The sequence below is a fragment of the Suricata suricatta genome, chromosome 14 (genome assembly GCF_006229205.1).
Source record: "Suricata suricatta isolate VVHF042 chromosome 14, meerkat_22Aug2017_6uvM2_HiC, whole genome shotgun sequence".
NCBI classification, from domain to species: domain Eukaryota; kingdom Metazoa; phylum Chordata; class Mammalia; order Carnivora; family Herpestidae; genus Suricata; species Suricata suricatta.
The window spans coordinates 18,944,918-18,965,910 of record NC_043713.1 but is presented as its reverse complement, the minus strand read 5'-3'; the positions used below and the strand labels follow the sequence as shown (position 1 = coordinate 18,965,910).

Here is a 20,993-nt window from a genome sequence, read left to right as displayed (position 1 = left end):
CAGTTAAGTGTCTGATTCTTGACTTTGGCTCAGGTCATGATCTTGAGGTTCATGGATTTGAGTCCCCCATCAGGCTCTGCCCTGATTCTCTCTATCCCTCCCTCTCTCTCTGCCTCTCCCCGACTCATGTGCTCTCTCTCTCTCACTCTCTTTCTCACTCTCAAAATAAATCAACTTAAAAAATGTTTTTAAATAAGAAAATAAAAGAGCTGCAATCTTGGAGTTCAAGTTGGGGCACCATTGTACCAAGGAATCTGGTCCATCAATGCATTGTGCAGATGAAAAATTCCACCTGATGAATTTTCAGTGGTGACACTGTGTGTAGCAGGGCAGAAGTAAACAGGCCAATGGACTGGTTAGATTGTCTAATTCTCCTTTCTAGAATGGGGAGGTAGGCACACTGGCCCTTTAGAGTACACTCCCTGGGTAAGGCAGAGGGTCTCAAGTGGCAGGTATTGGAAATCTATCTAACTTGAGCATCTGGAGGTATGACTGATTAATTGGAAACATAAAATGATGGACTTGCATTAGTACCCCAAGCCGGTGGAGCACCGTACCAGAGGCATACGGATTTTCCACAACTTACATACAGGCACACACACAAACACACACATAGTCTCACACGCACATACCCCAAAACCTGATGAGGCAGATATTATTGCTTCCCATTTTACACATGAGGAAATAGGGGTGCAGAGGATTAAATAACTTACCCAAAGCCACAGAGCTAAGAAGTGGTGGTCACAGTTGCGATCGAAGTTTGCACTCCTACACACATTGTGCTTCATCTTTGCTCTGCTGGTTTTGAGGGCAGAGGTTCTCAAAAAGTGGTTTCAAGACCTATTAATAGTACAGCATCACCTGGGAACTTGCTAGAAGGGCACATCCTGGGGCCTCGCCCTACGCCTCTTGATCAGAAACTCCGGGATGGGTCCAGCAATCTATTTTACAGGCAATATTTTCTTTCTTTTTTCACTGTTTATTTTTATTTTATGTTTTTTAAATTTTATTTTCAGTGCAGTTAACATACAGTGTCATATTTGTTTCAGGCATACAAGCAATATTTTCATTTTCTCACTCCAAAGTTTGGGGTGTAAAGGCCCAAGATGCTTTAGTAAAATCTTCACTCCAAATAACAGGTAATGCCTATAACTTAGCAGGGTAATATTTTCTAAGCAAAAAATTCTAGGCTAGAAATAAACCAATAATCCAGACTTGGTCCTGATTTAAAATAATATTTATTCAACGATGCTCATTCTTTCGGTGGGCAGATGACAATTGAAATACTAGATACTGCTTAGCTACTGTAACAATTACGTTAAATTAATTCATAATGCTCGCTCATAACATTGTTTGCATATACTCCTATTGCTTAGGAAAGTGCTAACTAATTTATTTCCCACACATCAAAATCTGGTAAATTGATATAATTGCATTATTTTCCCTAGAAATGCTGATGGGGTCTCGTCTGCATACCTCAGAGGGGAGGGGGATGGGAACAGCGGGTTATATCATGTGCCATATATGCAACAATATCAATAGCTCTGTAGGTACAATGATCAGAGGTGACAGTATTTATGCCAAATCTCTTCATTGTTGGTGGATGTGATGAATAGTTTAAGTCCGTATTTTATTCTTTTTCCAAGTATTGTATTTTTTCATATGCTTTTATTTTTAAAAAAAATCACAGACACACTAGAACCTATTCCCACATTCCAGGGAAACCAGTGAACCAATGGAAATATTTTTGACTATCTGACAAAATGTCTGATAAGAATGTTACTCTCCAAGGTTAGTAGGTCAAGTGATCGATTTAATTTGATGCAGAATTTTACAATAAATTTTCCAGCAAATTGTAAGATCATTGTTGTGTGTAAGATTTCGTGAGGTTTTCTCCCAAGTTACAATGACGGTGGATTCAAAAAGCAACTCATTTCTACTTACCCCTGCCCCTGGCTGCCTTTCTTTGGCAAATTTGGTCTCCAAAGAGTCATCAGAACAAACCCAAGAGAATCTATTCTCCAAGAGACTAAATAAAGATTTGGAATTAGATGCTCTGAGTCCTAATCCTAGGTCTGTAAACAAAACAAAACAACCAACTTTTTTATGCCACTGTTCCCAAGTTCCATTTTCTAGTTTTTTTAAATTGAGCAACCTCACAATCTCAGCACCAGATTGATAACAGAAAGGTTGTCACCGATACAAAAGGCTATCAGCCTGCCAATAGTGGTAATCATAAAGACCTAGTATGTGAAATTCAATTTAAGGAATGAATTCAAGGAAAGAAACTGCCAAGGTTTTTTCGATGTCACTAACATCTGCACAGGATGTATAATGCTGTTGGTGTGGACTGTGTACATACCTCAGTTATATTTTCACTACACAAATACTATTTCCTTGCCCAGCTTTTCATTCAAGTGCTGATTCCTAATACCTGTGAACAAATGTGCTTAGTTAGCCCTGCCAAGGCTGATAAAAACTACAAATCTGCCCCCACTGTTGATCTACGAATGAAAGCGGTGTGCCCTGCACTGCATCTCACTGTACGCTTAGTGGAAAGTCAGCGGGGCTGTTAGCAAAACTTCCTCCACCACAAAAAGATAATATTAATTCAAGCACTTTAGGAAAATTCCCCAAATCCATCTTCTTCTCCTGATAACATTATAGTTTTTGATATAATGATATTTTTTGAGGGAGTTCGGCCTACAGCTTACGAGGAAGGCAATTTATTACACGGTCACGTTAAATTGTTTTCCACCTAAGCCTAAAACTTGTTGACTGTCTTAAACTCCCACCCTCAATAGCTTTAAAGATTTACAATGCAAGGAGAAAACTAGACCTATCTAGCATCGTGCTTCCATGTTTCCACAAGATAGACCTTCAGTATGTTTTAGAGCAAGGCATTTAGTTAAATATCCTTCTCCTTTCTGATTAGTCTGTTTGAACCATTTAAAGAGTCAAAGAGATGAGATCGTTTCTTTTGGCTCCAGAAAATTCTGCTTTGTGACTTGTTTTTATAGGGCAAAGAAAGAGCTGGGGTATGGGATTATGGGAACAGTGACAAGACTGTGTCCCACCTTCAAGGAAGGCAATTATCCTTCAGGAGATAAGTTCCAGAAGGCAGAGTCTATTTGATTCATTGAGAAACTACCATATACCCTCAACATGTAGGTTTGGAACCAATGGGCGATGGTGGAGGTGGGTAGGAGGTGTGGATATTAATGTGTACAAATGCCAGCGACTACATCAACAAAAGGTGGGAGAGGCTGTCTTGCTCAGGATAAACCAACTCTGTCAAAAGCCAGTCCTGTCCTAAAGGAAACTGCTGCTGTTAGGAAAACCCACACTCGATTTACTGAAGAGGAATTCAGCAACATCTGCAGGCAGCATTTTTCATGCAGTTCTTTGAGGCAACAATCTGGAAGTGTCACCAAACGTGCCCTGAGTACTTGCTTTCTGAATGGCGCATGCGGGGCACTTGATGGATTCGGAAGAACGCTCTGCCCTTCGGGAGTTGTCAATGTTTGAGGGAAGGAAAGCAGGTTCAGAACCACTGATGTGAACTTGCACGTGGCTTGTGTGTAACCTGTGAGCGGTACTGAAGACCATTAGCTGTGGACCTAAGAGCTGTAACAGAATGATGCAGAGTTTGAACTTTAAAATGCACTCGGAGAAAGGCGGGAGTAATAATGCCATGGACCTGAATTAACCTTGAAGACAGGGATGTGTGTGAACTTGCGGCTTTCATTCTATTGCAGCCACTCTAACCTCTTTGCTTTTTCCTCTGGCACATCTGGCATGCGCCCTCACGGCCTTTGGACTTGAGTTTTGCTGGGCTTGGAGCACGTTCCCCCAGATATCCGAAGGCACCTTCCGTCCCTTCCCTTCATCAGCCTTCACTGTAGTGTCACCTTTGCAGGGAGGCTTCCCTAATCGCTTATTTGCTACTAAGACTTCAGTGATCATCCACTGTTTGCATTATTTTTCTCAATGGCACTTATCACTGTCTTCAGTACCCTATGTTTTACTTTTTTGCTTATTGATTTTTTTAGTATTCCTGCTAAAATAGAAGCTCGATGAAGGCAGAATTTGTCTGTTTCCTCCCCTGCTATTACCTGGAACATTGCCAAGTTGGTAACATGCACTGACCAAATATTTTTGAAATGAATGACTAGAACTTGCATCAAGGAAAATACATTCTACAGATCTGTATGCCGAGTGATGAGAAAAATGTTTATTATAATCTGTCACATCTTTGACGATACGCAGAAAAATGCATTCATGTAGGGGCATGGGTGTGGAGGGTATCCATTTCCTTGGCCTAATGTTTCTGTGCAGAGGGTCTTCTGTTCCAGTAACTTGACCTTTCTTCCCATACCTTCCTCCTGCAGCCTTATGAAGTTTGATTAACGTTAGTGAGTTTGCTCAGCTCAGTGCCTTGTTGGATACTCTTCCTTGCGAGATGCCACAGGATATTAGCCCTCTGGTCTGCTCCTTCATGGGCTATGCTTGGAGTAGGCCTTTGCTGTCCAACTCTATTGGCAATGGTGGAGTGCCTCTCTCGTTCAAGGGTAAAGTATTTCTAGGCTTCTGATCTGAAACCACATTCTCCCATCATCCATCCTGGGTCTGTTTTTCCACTGATTCCAAATTCAGAAGGTGATAAAAAGGAGTCTATATAGTGACTCCTTAACGGCTATGACAGGAAGGTATCCATCAGGATGGAAAGATTGCACCTGTGGAGGTGGTCAGCATGGCAGCTTGAGGCATTCCAGAGGAAAGAGTCTGGGACAGCAGCACTTTATTGCAAGACTTGGCTCTGCCTTTTGTGACATTTGCCATGTTTTGCAATTTGGACAGTTTTTTACATGAGTTGGATTTAATGTAAGAGAAGAACTGAGCACTACCTACCAGTCCTGGAATGCAGTGATTCTGCCAGTACCGTGCAATTCAATCCCCTACTGGACTTATATGAAGTGTTAGCACAGGGAGCCCAAGAAGGGCTTCCAAGCTTCACCGACACTCACATGAATCCCAACAATGTGGCAGAGCTCTAACTGGCTGAGAAACAAGAGAAGTAGAGAGAGAAGTAGAGAGAGTCGGGCGTGACGCACTGACTTTGAAGAGATCAAGACTTTCATCCACAGACTCAAAAACCATAGCCACTGCCCCAAATCTTGTTTTAGTGATAGTTACACAGATAAGACCTCGGTTGGGTCCAGACACCTCTGGGTTGGCTCACCTTTCACAACTGCCACAAACGCTCACTGGAGCTCGATGCTCCAAATACGCTAGCATTGTACCTTGAAGTATTCTAGCACCAGAACAGCCTTGACTTAAAAAATTGCTCTTAAAAGATTTTGAATCTCTTCCACCACCTACTATGAATTCATGACCAGTCATGCCCCCTCTTCTTTCTAATCACCTCCTACTATCCTGCCTCGATTGGCCCCATTTTCTTCAAATATCCCCATAGATTCTCTGAGTGGCATCTACGTAGAGCCTTCTACCTGCCTACGGACTTGAAGCCAGATAGCACATGCTTAAAATTCATTATTTTCTAAAACTGTCATCATGAAAGACATACCATGGCTATTCTGTTTGATTTAGATCAGTGCTGTCCAATAGAAATACAATGTAAGCTACATGGGTAATTCACATTTTTTAGGGGGCGCCTGGGTGGCTCAGTCGGTTAAGTGTCTGACTTTAGCTCAGGCCATGATCTCATGGTTGTGGGGTTCAAGCCTGCGTTGGACTCTGTGCTGAGCTCTTGCTCAGAGCCTGGACCCTGCTTCAGATTCTGTGTCTCCTTCTCTCTCTGCCCCTCCCCCACTCATGCTCTGTCTATCTGTGTCTCTCAAGAATAAATAAATGTAAAAAAAAATTAAAAATTTTAGAACCACATTTAAAAAGTAAAGACAGGGGCACATTGGTGGCTCACTTGGTTAAACATCCAACTTTGGCTCAGGTCATGGTCTCATGGTTCATTAGTTTGAGCCTCACATTGGGCTCTGTGATGACAGCTCAGAGCCTGGAGCGTGCTCTGGGTTCTATATCTCCCTCTTTCTCTGCCTCTCCCTGACCCTCCTCTCAAAAAATAAGCATTAAAAAAAAAAGAAGAAAAAATAAAGATAAACAGGGGCTCCTGGGTGACTCAGTCAGTTAAGCATCCAATTCTTGGTGTCGGCTCAGGTCATGAGATTGAGGACCACGTTGTGCTCTGCTCTGAGCTCTGCGTGTGGAGCCTGCTTGAGATTCTCTCTTGTCCTCTTTCTCTGCCCCTCCCCCATCACTTGCACACTCTCTCTCAAAATAATAAACATTTTTTAAAAAGTAAAGATAAGTGAAATTAATGTGATAATATATTTTATTTAACCTGATATATCCAAAATATCATTTCAACATGTAATCAATATAAAAATATTACTGAGATATTTACATCTTCAAAATCTGGTCTGTATCTTACACTATATTTCACTACAGATATGCCACATAGATTTCCAGCACTCAGTAGCTACTGCATTGGACACTGCACACTGGATGGTGTTGCCTTACATTCCTGGGAAGACTGGGAATTCAGAGTGATGTGGCTTCTTGGGCTTAGGGCTATGTGAAGGCATGGTTAGGGGGAAGAAATGGAAATGTTTGAGGATCACCGTAATAAAATCAGATTTGTCCTTTATTTCATTTGCTTCTAAGGATTTCTACATCGTGTTTGCTGAAAAGTCTATCTGACACTGGCAAAGTTAGTGTTTTTGAGCCTCTGAGTTCATCATATATTATATAGCAACAATAATATAATAATAATATATAACCATAATATAATAAAAATATTCAGGATCCTGCTCATAGAGTATCTAGCTCACTGGATTGTTGTGGTGAAAAAATGGGAAAACACTAAGCAAAACTGTTCACAATATTATTCATTTGGTGAAAAACTGACCTTTTCATATTTTTAAAAATAGCTTTATCGAAGTAATCTTGACATTCCGTAAACTGCACATATTTAAAGTGTACAATTTGGCATACATATATACCCATGAAATCAATCAAGATATACACATATCCATCACTGCCCCCCACTTTTTTTCATGCCCCCGTGTTATACACCAGGCCCTCCTCGCGGCTCCCCCCACCCCTCACCTCTCACCTCTGAGCCACGGCAACAAATATTTTTCTTTCTGCCACCTTAGTCCACATTTTCTGGGATGTTTATAGACATGATATCCTACAATGTGGAATATATATATTTATTTATCAGGTTTCTTGAACTCTGCGTAATTCTTTTACAATCCATCCATGTTGCTTCACTTAACCTGTGAGAGGGAGGGGCGATTGGAGGCCCCTGACCCCATCCCGTGGCCTGGGGAGGTGCTTTCCAAGGATTCCACTGCCGTAGGGCCGCAGGGAAGGACGCGAAAGCCACGTGTTAAGACCACCAGGAGGGTGTTCCTGGTGAATGAACGCAGGTAACCAGGTAACGTCTCCGTGTAAACGTTTAAGGTTCTGGCGGACAATGCCCAAGGAGTCAGCCCCTTAGCTTGTTGGAACTGCCGGTTCGATCTGGAGCGGCTGGCCCCCCGCCGTGGGTCTCTCCTTGGCCTCTGCGTGCAGGGCCGGGTCCCCACACGCGAGGGCCAGGCCCGCCCAGGGAGGGAGCGATGGGCTGTGGCAAAGATGCATCCACGGGGAAAATGGGGGTGGCCCTGGACCTCTGGGGGGGGTTGGGGTGGACTTGCGGGCTGCCCTGTGGGTCAACCGTGCACCCCAGCCGGAGGCGGAAGGAGGCTTAGCAGGTTGGAAGAAGAGCTGAGGTTAGGGACGGGGGCCGGGCCTGCGGGCAAACTGGAGACCTTGGCGGCCTCTTTGCAATGCGAGGATGGCGCCTCCTAAGCAGGGCGTCCATTTGAGTTAGTGAATTAGAGGTGTCTGTGACTCCGGAAGGCGGGCGCTGGGAGCCTCAGAGGGGCTCCACCCAGGACTTTGGTCCCGGCTCCCGAGGGGACAGAAAACCTAGCACTCTTCCCGCCAAGTAACAGGTCCTGGTGGTAAGAACTTCCCTTCCTGGTCAAGGGCAGGGGTGGAAAATGTGTTCCCTGGGCCTCGGGGCTCAGACTCCTGCATTGGCTAAGTAGCATGTTCATTGCAGCAGAGGGGGGGGGGACCCTGTCCACCAGCCCGCTGTTCCTAGAAATGTGGGTGTTGCCAAGTCCTGTAAAGCCTGCAGATCCTCCCAGGATCCCAGCCCCCTTATTCCTGTGGCTGACCGAGGCCTGTGGAGGAGTGGAAGAAATTCCTGCCCGGGCCCAGAATAGCGATGCCAGGACATAGGCAGGAATGTAAGACAGTTTACTTCATTTTCAACTATTGATGCCTTTCTTGCCTTATTGCACTGACCACCTTAAATGTAATGTCCAATAAAAACAGTAATCGCTTCTCGGCCTTTTGGCTAAGATCAAGTGCAATAAAAACGTTAAAACCAGACATTTTTTTGCCCCCTTCCTGATTTCAGGAGGACAGTAGTCAGTCTTGTATCATTAATTATGATGTCAGTTGTAGCCTTTAAAAATTTTTTAGAATAAATATCCTTTATGAGATTGAGGAAATTCCCTTTTATTCCTAGTTTGCTGCAAGTTTAAATTTAGACTGAATGTTGAGGGGCACCTGCGTGGCTCAGTAGGTTGAGCATCCGACTTTGACTCAGGTCATGATCTCACCATTTGTGGGTTCCAGCCGGATCGGGTTCTGTGGTGACAGCTCAGAGCCTGGAGCCTGCTTTGGATTCTGTGTCTCCTTCTCTCTCTTTCCCTCCTCTGCTAATGTTCTGTCTCACTTAGTCTCTCAAAAATAAATAAATGTAAAAAAAACCTTTAGAATGAATGTTGAACCTGCTCAGCATCAAATGAGTTTAATGGTTTTTTAATTTTTAATATGGTGGCTTATATTAATTGATTTTCAAATGTTAAACCAGCCTGAATTCCTGAGATTCACCCCATCTAGCATGATATATTGTTTATATATTGTTAAATATTTAAGTACTAAAATTTAGTTTAGAATTTTAGTTTTGAATCTGTGTTCATGAGGAATATTGGACTTTGGTTTTCTTTCTTTTTTAAAATTGTGGTAAGAACACTTATCATGAGACCCTCAACCAAATTTTAAGTGCACAGTGCAGTGTTGCTAACTATAGTCACAATGTCATACAGCACATCTTGAATTTATTCATGTTGCATAATTGAATTTTATACCCATTGAACAACTCCCCATGGCCACCATTATTCTACTGTCTGTTTCTAGAAGTTTGACTGTTTAACATACCTGATACAGAATTTGTCTTTCCAAGTGATTGGCTTATTTCACTTAGCATAATGTCCTCTAGGCTTATCCATATTGTCCCTACAGCAGATTTCTTTCCTTTTTAAGGCTGAATAATATTCCATTGTGTGTATACACCACATTGTCTTGATCCATTCATCTGTTGGTGGACATTTAATTTGCTTCTATGTCTCAGCTTTTGTGAATAATGCTCCGATCATCATGAGAATACAGATACCACTTCAAGATCCTGTTTTCAATTCTTTTGAATATATATCAAGAATTGGGATTGCTGGATCATATGGTAGTCCTATTTTTAATTTTTTGAAGAACCACCAAACTGTTTTCTGTAGTAGCTTCACCATTTTACATTCCTACCACAGGGTAATAAGAGTTCTGATTTTTCCATCCTTGGCAAAATTTATCTTTTATATATGTTATATATATAGTATATATAGTATATTATATAAATATATACCATATATAATATATAACATATATTATAAATATAGATACAGATATAATAGCAATCCTGAAAGGTTTGAGGTGATGTTTTGTTGTGGTTTTGATTTGCATTTCCCTGATGATTAGTGATGTTAGAATTTTTTCATATAACTGTTGGCCGTTTGTATGTCTTCAGAGAAATGTCCATTCAAGTCCTTTATCTATTTTTCAATCAGATTTTTGTTTTGTTTTGTTTTTGCTATTGAGGTGCAGTTTCCTTACATATTTTGATTATCAACCCTTTATCAGATATATGGTTTGCCAGTATTTTCTCTTGTTTTGTAGGCTGCCCTTTCACTCTGTTGTTTGCTGTGCAAAAGCTGTTCAGTTTGATGTAGTCCCCCTTGTCTACTTTTGCTTCGTTTGCTCGTGCTTTGGTGTCATATCCAAGAAATCATTGCCAAGACCAATGTCAAGAAACTTTCCCTTTTGATTACAGGCACTATTCCCGGCACGGTGTGAGCGGTGAGCAGTGCTCCCTCTAATTCTTGCAGGTGGTTATTTCTTGGGCCTCAGGTAGACCCATCACTTCATATGGTAATCAGTGCTTTGATAAATATTCAGGTATATCCTCGTGCAGTTCTCTAGAGTTCTCTCTAACTGGTCCTCTATCTTGTCAACTGGAGTTGCCTTGGTCTTTCCAGAGTTTCAGTTCTGTCTTCTCAACTCGGAGAACCTGCTAAGTTCTGCAAAGATTCTCCCTCCTGGCACTGAAGACCTGAAACCCTCCACTCATTAAGTTGGGCAATCATGGGGCTTGCCTTGTTCGTTTCTGATCAGTCAGGCATCACAGTTCTTTGTTCCTCTGTGGCTAGCAAGTTAAAAACTATTCTTCCATATATATTGTCCACTTTGGGGGTCCTTTTTGACCCTTTCAGGTGACAGAGTAAATCCAGTCCCCATTCTCCCACATCTTAGTTGGGAGCCTTCCTTCTCTCAGCAAATGTTTGAGTGCCCGACAATGGGATTTTCCTTCGAAAATTGCAGGACCACTTCTGTAGCAGACAAAAGAAAAAAATATTGTTGCTGGGGTGGGCCAGCAACGATTAGAGTGTGTCAGTGGTGTTACCAAAAAAACTCTTACAAAACAAAGAAAGCAGAGTTTCATTCTCTAAAATGTTGACTCTAAAAGATGACTCTTCTGCGGATGTGACTCAGTCTGTATTTTACATGTTTTCATTAGTAACAATAGCTATGGGACTCAGGACTCTCTGGGCCTTTGTTTTCTCATCTAGAAGATGGGGATAATTATAGTAGGTCCTCACAGGGTTCATAGCGAGAATTTAATGAGACCATATAGGCAGTGCTATCAGCTTCATACCTGACACACCGACATACGCAACGAAGGTCAGGAAATCTTCAATCTTTCAAGATAGCTCCCAGTTCTTGTACTACTATTAAATTTGCAAAGACTCCCTGTCTTCTTCCCCCTTCATCACACACACCCTCTTCTTTTTTCTCTGCAGACTTAAGAGTAACTGCTTTGGTTTGTCATCATAGTGACATGTTAGTTATAGAGACCTCCAGTTTGAGAGTTGCAAGTGCGCTTTGTGACCTTTTATCCAATATCCACCACTATCCACATTCTTCACAGAAGGAAAGTGCAATCTTGAGATAGGAAGTCATCTGCCCAGGATCACAGAGTTGGTAATGGTGGAACTGGTCTCCAGGTCTTCCGACCAGGTGTTTTCTCCACAAAACAGTGCTACCCCTCTTATTCTCTAGGCCTCTCTCAATTCTGGGAAATAACTTGACACTCACAAATAAGGATTTCACAGAATATTACAGAGAGAGTTATACCATCCTTCTTTGTAAGATTTTAAAATCTCTTTTTCCTTTTTATATTTATGCGTGTGTGTGTATGTTGGGGTGAAGAGGAGGGTGGGAAGTGGGAAAATCTAACCAGAGTCAGTATAAACCAAATTTGCGGTCACAAAACAAAATGATGCACTGCAGATTTAAGAGGTCCCCAAGTCCATCTTCATTTTATAGCTGATTAAGTTGTGACATGGAGAATCCAACAGAACTCTTAGTTTGATATTTGGCTAAGCTACATTTTGAGTCAGCTAGAATTTAGTCTAGAGTACATTCTGTTAAATGTAGTGTCTTTTCAATAGCTTGTGACTGTTTCTGAGATAGTGACCATGGACGGTTATTAATGTAGTGTACATTAATGTGGTGTACAACTGAGTCAAAGGTCCCATGATTTCTTAAAAAAATTACTTTTGGAGAATTTAAGAGCTCCATCTAAACTTGAATATTAACACTATTGGTTATGTACATTACCTTTTTTTCCCCCTTTTCTTTCAACCTACAACAACAGAAAGCAGTTCTTAAGCTTAAGCATTATGGTGATAGTGTTTATAGAAATAGTGCACATAAAAAAATATTTAGAATTAGATTCTGGCTTTAGGCGATCTTTGTAAATGAGACACAATTTTTATAACTTTATAAATATCTTTACAACATCCAAATTATCTTGCAATAGAAGTATGAATTTTATTACATCACAAATGTATATTATGTGAATGCAAAATTGGATGCTGTTAAATCCTAGACATTCTGATTTTTAGGATGATTATGTGATTGTAATTTCATGAATAATAATAATTTGTTGGTCGTGGATCGATTATTTTTCCTTGCAACTGAGTTTATCATTTTCTTGACTTTGTCTGATCCTTGGATCCTTGGGGGTAAATTTTCAGTACCGCACATGGGGAGTTAGCTGTGTGAGTCCCATTAGTGTGAAACGGAGTTTTGTAGCTAAACCCGTGAGGAGAGCAGTTGCTCTTTAATGTTATTTTAATATTTAATGGTTATTGCAGGGCTCTCAAGCTGGGACTGTCTCAATGAGAGAGATTTCCAGAACTTATGAGAGGGATTTTAAACATCTATTTAGAGCATATTGCAATAACCTTCGTTATAAGAAGAAGATTTTTTAGGGAGAAACAGTCCAACTCAAAAAAGTTTCCCTTTAATGGTGGCAAATTTGAGACTGAGACAACCGATGTCTTCTGTTTATTAGAATTCTACAAAGGGTTCATTAACCTGCTTTCATGAAGTCACTTAGATATTAATATGGTGAAATTTTAAAGGAGTATCAGAGAAAAGGAGTAAAGCGTTTTTTGTTTATGGATGCTGATTGTTTTTGTCATTCATTTTATTATAAGTTTTTTTGAGTTAATTGGTACTCTTGATTTTCCTTAAAAATCTCTAGGCAAATTTGTAGAGGTTATAGTATGTGAAGAAACGTCTATGAAGAATTAATAGGCTTTCACAGTTAGATTATTTAGTTATCTCAGGGAATTATCTCACTGTAAAGACTACACAGTTGCATCCTCCCCTCGAGGCATCCTCCTCGGTGCCTGGTGGTCCCCAAGAAGTCAGTACAGGCCTAAGTGTTTGAGGAATGAGAGCATCTGGCCTCAGTCCTTAAAATATATCCCATGTTATTTTCATCAAATCTAAGGAGCATAAAACCTGTATCTGAAGTACCCCAAGAAGCCATTCAAGGTCTCCAGGTAGAAGTTTTGGAAAGTCTCGGGGCGCCTAGGTGGCTCAGTGGGTTAAGCGTCTGACTTCTGCTCAGGTCATGATATTGTGGTTCTTGAGTTCGAGCCCCGTGTTGGGCTCTGTGCTGACAGCTCAGGGCCTGGAGTCTGCTTCAGATTCTGTCTGCTTCTCTCTCTGCCTTTCTCTCTCTCTCTCAAAAATAAGCAAACATTAAAAAAAGAGAAATGCTGGAAAGACTCAAAGTAAAAGAAGAAGAAAGTGGAACAGCTTTATCCATTATCACTCATCCCTCCTTTCTCCTGCAAGTTCAAATTTTCCTTCTCTTCTTGTTTCACTCAACTTGTAAACATGTCCGCATACTGGAGCAAGAAAGCAAACCAATTTTTCTGTCGCACAGAACTTCTTTCTAGCTATGTTCTTACATCCTTCCTTCCATTTTCCACCCACCTCTATAGCAGAGCCGCCTCCTTCCACAGTCCCCTCTTTTACTTCCTTCCTGCTTCCTGGTACTGGCCTATTCCGAGGTCTCCTCAGTGTCTATCTGACTTGCCCTCACTGAAGTTCTTCATACCCTTAAATACCACCTTCTTTTCACTTCTTCCCTTGCTCCTTCTGTTCTTACTTCATTCATTACTAAATAGGTTTTGCCAGACACTGCTCGAAGTACCTTAAACAGATAAATAAGGCCTAGTCACAGTCCTTAGGGGGCTTAGGGTCTAATTGGAGAAAGAGGAAAATATTTTTGTTTTCTCTGCTCTGTGATGCTAGAGCTTGGACTCTGGAAACCATATCTCTGCTGATTCCCTTCTAGATTCTTGTCAACAGGGAGTGTGTGAGAGAGACTGGAAGGCTGGCTTTGGGCAGAAGTAACTTACTCTTTCCTGTTTCCTTTCTGTTTTTGCCGGTGACGCTTTACCATATCCCTTTACTCAGGCAGGGTTGGTTGGCTCCATTCTCCAGCTCCTTGTTGCCCTTTCGAGAATCAGCTTCAGGGTGCCCGGTCAATGATATCAGCACCAGTTGGGCAGTGGTCTGCCTTAAAGGTTTGGGTCCCAGCTCTATGGAGCATACCCTCTGTGGTCCTGATGCATCAGTATCTCCAGGCAACGCCCCTCAGAGTCCGAGTAGCCAGCTCTGAGAGCCTCAGGCTTGCAGAAGGTCTGGCTGTATAGCAGACTGCTCTACCTCTTGGTTCCATTATGACCCAGCAGGTCAAGGGTTCTCAGTGATCTCTGGCAGGTAGGGCTGCTGTAAGGTCCTCTGGGAAGCCCCAGGAGGAGAATTAAGTACAGACCCCTAAGCTCTATTCTTTTGGGGGGAGTTGAGCCATAGATGATTTATGGTTCTTCACATTTTGGACATAATTCATATACCACAAAATCACACATTAAAGTCTTCAAGGTTCTTTAGGATATTCACAAGACTGTGCAACCATCATCACGTTCTCATTTTAGAACACTAAACTCTCTTCTGCACGCCAAAATTCTCCTGTTGAAAAAGAGCTCTTGACTCGTTACTGGGCTGTCCTGCAGTGTGACCCGGCCAGCAGAAGCTGAGTGTGGTCCGACGCCTCCAGGGTAACACTGTGTGTGCACCAGCACTCCATTACCCCTGGAAATGCTGCAGAAGACGCTCTGTCCAGGAAGCTCTGAAGACTCAAGTGAGTTGAATGAGCAGGTGGCACAGACTTCCTTAACTCCTACTGATGCATTATTACCTCACTCACTCCTTCAATCCACACCCTTGGCCTCACTAGGAACTTTGTTATGATGAGTTGACTGAGGAGTAAAACACTTGGGCCTGATTTACACACGTATTCGTCTATTCAAGTTGCTATTACAGAATTCCACAGGTTGGATGGCTTAAAGAACAGAAATTTATTTTCTCACAGTTGTGGACGCTGGAAGTCCAAGATCAAAGGTCCATCAGGGTTGGTGTCTGGTAAGACCTCTATTCCTGACTTGCAGACAGCTGCCTTCTCACTGTGTCCTTATATGGCCTTTCTTCGTTCATGTTCAGAGAGAGATAGAGACAGAGACAAAGACAGAGACAGAGATGTCTGGTGTCTCTTGCTCTGTGATTGTTAATTTTATGTATCAACTTAACTGGGCAATGGGGTGCCTAGGTATTTGGTCAAACATTATTCCAGGTGTTCCATGAGGGCATTTTTGGATGAGATTAGCATTTAAGTACATGTACTGAGTGGAGTAGATTGCTCTCCCTAATCATCCAGTCAGCGGAAGGCCTGAAGGGAACAAAAAGGCTTATCTTCCCTCCAGTGAGAGGCAATGTTTCCTGGAGCTGGAACTTCACCTGACTTCTTACTCATGCTGAAGCATCTCTCAAACCTGCTGGCTTTTGGACTAGAACTTATAGAGTTGGTTCTCAGGCCTTCAGACTCAGCCTAGAATTATAGCATCAACTCTCCTGGGTCTTTAGTCTCCAGCTTGCTGATGACAGATCTTGGGACTTCTTAGATTCCATATCATGTGAGACAATTATAATAAATCTCTTTATATTGATTCTGTTCATCTGGAGAATTTTGACTAATACACCCTTCTTATAAGGACACTAGTCCTATCAGATTAACACCCCACCTATATGACTTCATTTAACTTTTATTGCTTCCCTATATGTCTATCTCAAAATATAATGGTAGTGGGAGTTAGGGCTTCAGCATGTGAGTTCTGGGGAGGACACACTTTAGTTCATACAAACATGGTTCTACAAGGTATCTAGAATGGTTTTGAAAGATAATGATGTGAGAAAAATTCACCAGCTGGGTAGGACTTCAAGTCTTCCACTTGGTTGTCCTAACAGTTGTCCAGAAGGATGACTGTGTATTAATTCATAGTCAGTAGGTAAGTTTGGTGGGCATTGGTCAAAGACTTGGAAAGAACAGGACTGAAGATTGGTGACAAGTAGGTCTGGAAAAGAGGAATGTGGACGGGTTTTTGGAACGAGCACAGAATGTGAAGATAATTTGTGTCCCATGGAAAAGCTCACCAAGGGACATTTACTATAGAGGAGTCTTTCAGTTGTCTGAAGGACAAGATAATACATTCCATGGATGACAATCAGCCTCTGTCTTGTCACTGTTATTCTGGTACTGGATCAATAGGCCTATGTATGAAGCATCTGTGGTGGCACTGGGAAAGGCTATGCATGAGCTCATCTTCCCCAAAACAAGGATGACCTGGCTTCTACCACTGCTGAGTGCCTAATTTGCCAATAAAAGAGATTGGCCTTGAGTTCTTGGTATGTCACCCTTACTCTAGCTACCTAGAGGCAAGTTGATAACATGAATTTTTTCCATCATGGAGGGACAACAGTTTGACTTCACTGAACATGGATATCCCTTTCCTACCTATAATGCTTTTACTGCCACAATCATCTGAAAATATAGCATTTTATTCACCATATTCCGTATAATGTGACTCCTCTTCAAAGAACTTATTTCACAACAAAGAAAGAAGAGCAATAAGCTCAAGTGCATGAAATCTACTGGTTATAGAACCATCCCATCACCCTTTCTTCTCTCTCTCTACCTTTATCTCTTTTCTCTCTCAGATATCTTACTCTGGCAGAGGCAAGCTGCCACGTTGTACTTGGCTCTGTAGAGTTCAAAGAACTAGTATCTTCACCAACAATTACTGAGGACCTGAGGCTGAGAACAGCCACTTTAGTGAGAGCTTAGAAGTAGCTTTTCCCCCATTTGATCCTTCAGATGACTTCTGCTCATGCTGACACCTTTATAGTCTCATGAGAAACCCTGAGACAGAGGAACCCAGAAGAACCAGAGTCAGATTCCTGAGCTGAGAAACTGACAGACACATGTTTGCTGTTTTTAAAAAAATTTTTTTAATGTTTATTTATTTTTGAGAAAGTGAGTGAACTAGGGAGGGACAGAGAGAGAAAGAGGGAGATACAGAATCTGAAGCAGGCTCCAAGGTCTGAGCTGTGAGCACAGGGACCCTGATGCGGGGGCTTGAACTCCCGAACTGTGAGATCATGACCTGAGCCCATGTCAGACACTTAATCGACTGAGCCACCCTGGCGCACCCACATGCTTGCTGTTTTAAGTTGTTAAGTTTTATGTTCAGTTGTTATGCAGCAACAGATAAATGATATGTATTAAATAAAAGTGTAAAGTTTCTGATAAATTTTAAACACTGGACAGCTATGACTAAGTATGTTTAAACATGAATACATATTTAATTTAATTAATTTTTAAATGTCTTTTATTTATTTTTGAGAGACAGAAAGAGACAGTGCGAGCAGGGGAGGGTCAGAGAGAGGGGGAGACACAGAATCTGAAGCAGACTCCAGGCTCTGAGCTAGCTGTCAGCACAGAGCCTGACGCGGGTCTCGAACCCACAAACCGTGAGATCATGACCTGAGCCGAAGCCGGACGCTTAACTGACTGAGCCACCCAGGTGCCCCTAAACATGAATACATATTTTAGAAATGTCACTGGCATAAGTTTTTAAAAAGACCACTTTGGCATCAGTGTTGACGTTGTGTTGGGTTAGACCACGGGCAGGAGAATAAGAGGATCCTGTAACAGTGACCTAGGTGTGAAGGGAAGACACTGGAAGTGAGAATGGAGCAAGCTAGATTCAAAGAGGAACTTAGGAGATCAGACTCGGGCATCCAACAGGATGTGAAAGATGTTCTCTGTGTAAAACAATGAGACTCCACTCCCCATGTATTCTCTCTCTCTTACATGGTTTTTCTTTGTTCTTTTTCATTCTGTGCCCTGGACCTCCCCTTTCATCTGTCTCTCCTGAGGTGGCCAAAGCTCTGCAGAGTTCATGCTAGGCAATCTCACCGGGACCCAGGGATTCTCTTACCGTCTGTATACCAAGGACTCCCACATCTCTCCTCCTGACACCTCTCATGGAAGCACAAGTTTTATACATCCGACTGTACACAAAGCCTGAGTTCACTAGTTTAGGAGTTAGCAAACTTTTTCTGGGCTTTGCAGGCCACACAGTCTCTGTCGAGCTGCCCCACTCTGGGGTTGGACTTATGATAGTAGTCAAAGACAATACATAAATGACCGAGCATGCCTGTGTTCCAATAAAACTTTATTTGTGTATAGTAAAATCAAAATTTCCTATAATGCCCACTTGTCATGAGGTATTATTTTAATTTTTCTTTTTTACTACTGTTGAAAAATGTAAAAACTATTCTTAGCTCTTGGGTCTTGTGCGCTGTAATTTGCAGACCCCTGGTCTACTGTCCACCATGTTTCTAGCCTCATCTCCTGGTATTCCTTGCACTCAAGAGGTGGCAAACCTAATGCCCTTTTTTTATGTCTGTCATTGACTGTCTGTGGAGTTTTTATTGCCTTTGATGCCCTCTTGCATCTCTTTGCCCTGTGACCTCCTCATCATTGATAATTACTGGCTTAGTTGTACCCTATTCAGTCTAGCTTTTTTGGATTCCCCCAGGCAGAATTATTTCCTTGCTTCTCTGTGCTCTCAAAGTACTTTGTTCCTATCTCCATTCTAGCAGGTATCATATCATAGTGTCATTTATCTCTTTAAGTACCTGTCTGCGACATTGGCCTATGAACTCCCCAGTGTCAGACATCTCCCCTTGTTCGTCCAGTCCACACTTAATAATGTCTTGAAGTGACTCATACAAGAAAGCCAGCATTTTGTACAAAATACTACAGATCCTTTCTAGAAAATTTGACCAAAAAGAAAAGTGTTTTCATTAAAACTATGGCTTCTTATATTTGAAGACTGGTGTTTTGGAAAATAAAATATCATCTTCCAAAAGCTGGTTTTCATAATACTTATTTAGAGGCTCAAACATTAAAAATTCTTATAAAAATATTTTATAACCTGTATACAAATATAAAAATGTTAATCTTCAATAATATTATTGCTACTACTCAAACTACAACGTCTACAGTTACTCCTGCTATTGTATTGCTATAAACCTGATTTTAAAAGAAATTTACTTCGCTGATATATGGAATTTAGTCCCAGGAACATAAATTTACCTCATCTCCCAAAGCATGTCTTGTCTGATTTATTTTTGCAGATATTTTTTTGGAGATAGGAACTCTTTCACACTTGTTATCATTTGTTTTCATACTAAAATTAAACAGTTTTCCCATAAAACCTTACATTCATGTGATTTTTAAAAATTTCATTTCTTTCTTAAATATGTCCATCTAGATATGATTTCATATTTGGCCTTCATAGGACATGTTCTTTTCACCAAAATCCTAGAGATAATCTCAGGCAAGAAGCCTGGTGTCCTTCGCCAGTGGACTACTTTATGATGGGGAGAAGTAATTCAGTCTCCCCTCTATTAATTCCTATCAAAAGCCAGATTTACTCTCTTTTTCCCCAGTGGAACTATTTCTGTTTGATTTCAATTAAAAATGAAATGTCAGCATTTCAGGATGCATTATGCTGCTTTATGGTGCACACGATTCCAACTCATTAGGGAGAAGGCAGCATGTTTGGAGGAAACCCAGTTGGGATGGAAAAGTAGATTTCTGTTGCACGTTTCTGTTAGGAGTATGAACCAGAATGTATTTTACAAAGGTCTCTATTTAAAGGAAGAATCCACGGCAATAAGTTTCCCAATTCCCATATCATTTACTATCTTTGACTTGTCCAGAGATTTCCTCAGTTAGATCATATTTTCTTTATTCCCAAGCTAAATTTATCTAAAGACAATCCCATTTCTGGTCTCTGAATATTAAATACTTTTGGAAAAGAGTGTGTAAAGATTGGGGATGTATTTATGGTTCTTTAAGAAGTTGATTATATTAAAGGTAGTATTTTATGAGGGTTGGTGTTCCAAGGAAAAGAAAGTCTATGCTTCGAATTTTGATGGTCTGAGACCTGACGTATAAAAATTCAAATATATGTGAAACTTCAGGAGAGTTAGTATCACTCTGCTTTTCTCCTTCCCAACAAATGGGCATATGTAGGTAGTTATGGAAATACATTGGTAGTGTTGACAGCTTGACCAGGAGTATAAAATGTATGATAACGTGATCACTTCTAAAAATTTCAACAAGTGATCTATAATATTTTCTGAAGAGCCAGCATCTGGAAAATGGAATGTTTTTCCACTTAAAAGCAAATAATGTATTTTTCCAATTTTAGTCTTGTAAAAGAAAAGCGATGAAGGAATGTGCTTTCTGACTGTATCACATTTGGCAATACCGAGTACGTTAACTGGGAGAAACACAGATTTTATAGCCAAATTTCATAAGAAATTATCATCACCAAGCACCAAAATAACCTGGCAACAATTTCTGAATATTGACCAAAAAATGACCCTTGGTGTGGTGCCAAAGATTAACTAATCGATGTGATCTACAATGTGAGGGCTTGGAAGGGAGGGGACCCATGAATGGTAACTCGCTAAAAAAAAAAAAACAACAAAACTGCTTTGCAGCCCTTCCTCATTTTGGCCTAATAAACTTGTGCTCTAAATTGGATGAGTCTAGCTTGTTACATTCCATAGCTTCTGTTTCCCAGTTATTTACAGGGTGCACTGGTACTAAAGTTCGTGTTTTCGTTCTTTGAATACGTCCTGAAGAACACTTGAAGCATGGACGGTGGGCTAGATACTGTGAGAAGGGCTGGAGAGAAGAGTATTCTGGGGATCACAGTCTTTATGGT

The 20,993-nt window shown here is 41.2% G+C and overlaps 1 pseudogene; it reads left to right on the top strand.

Annotated features, from left to right (window-relative positions):
- The first annotated feature begins 8,429 nt into the window (after positions 1-8,429).
- LOC115278607 lies at positions 8,430-8,564 on the top strand (annotated as a pseudogene).
- Positions 8,565-20,993: the final 12,429 nt, after the last annotated feature.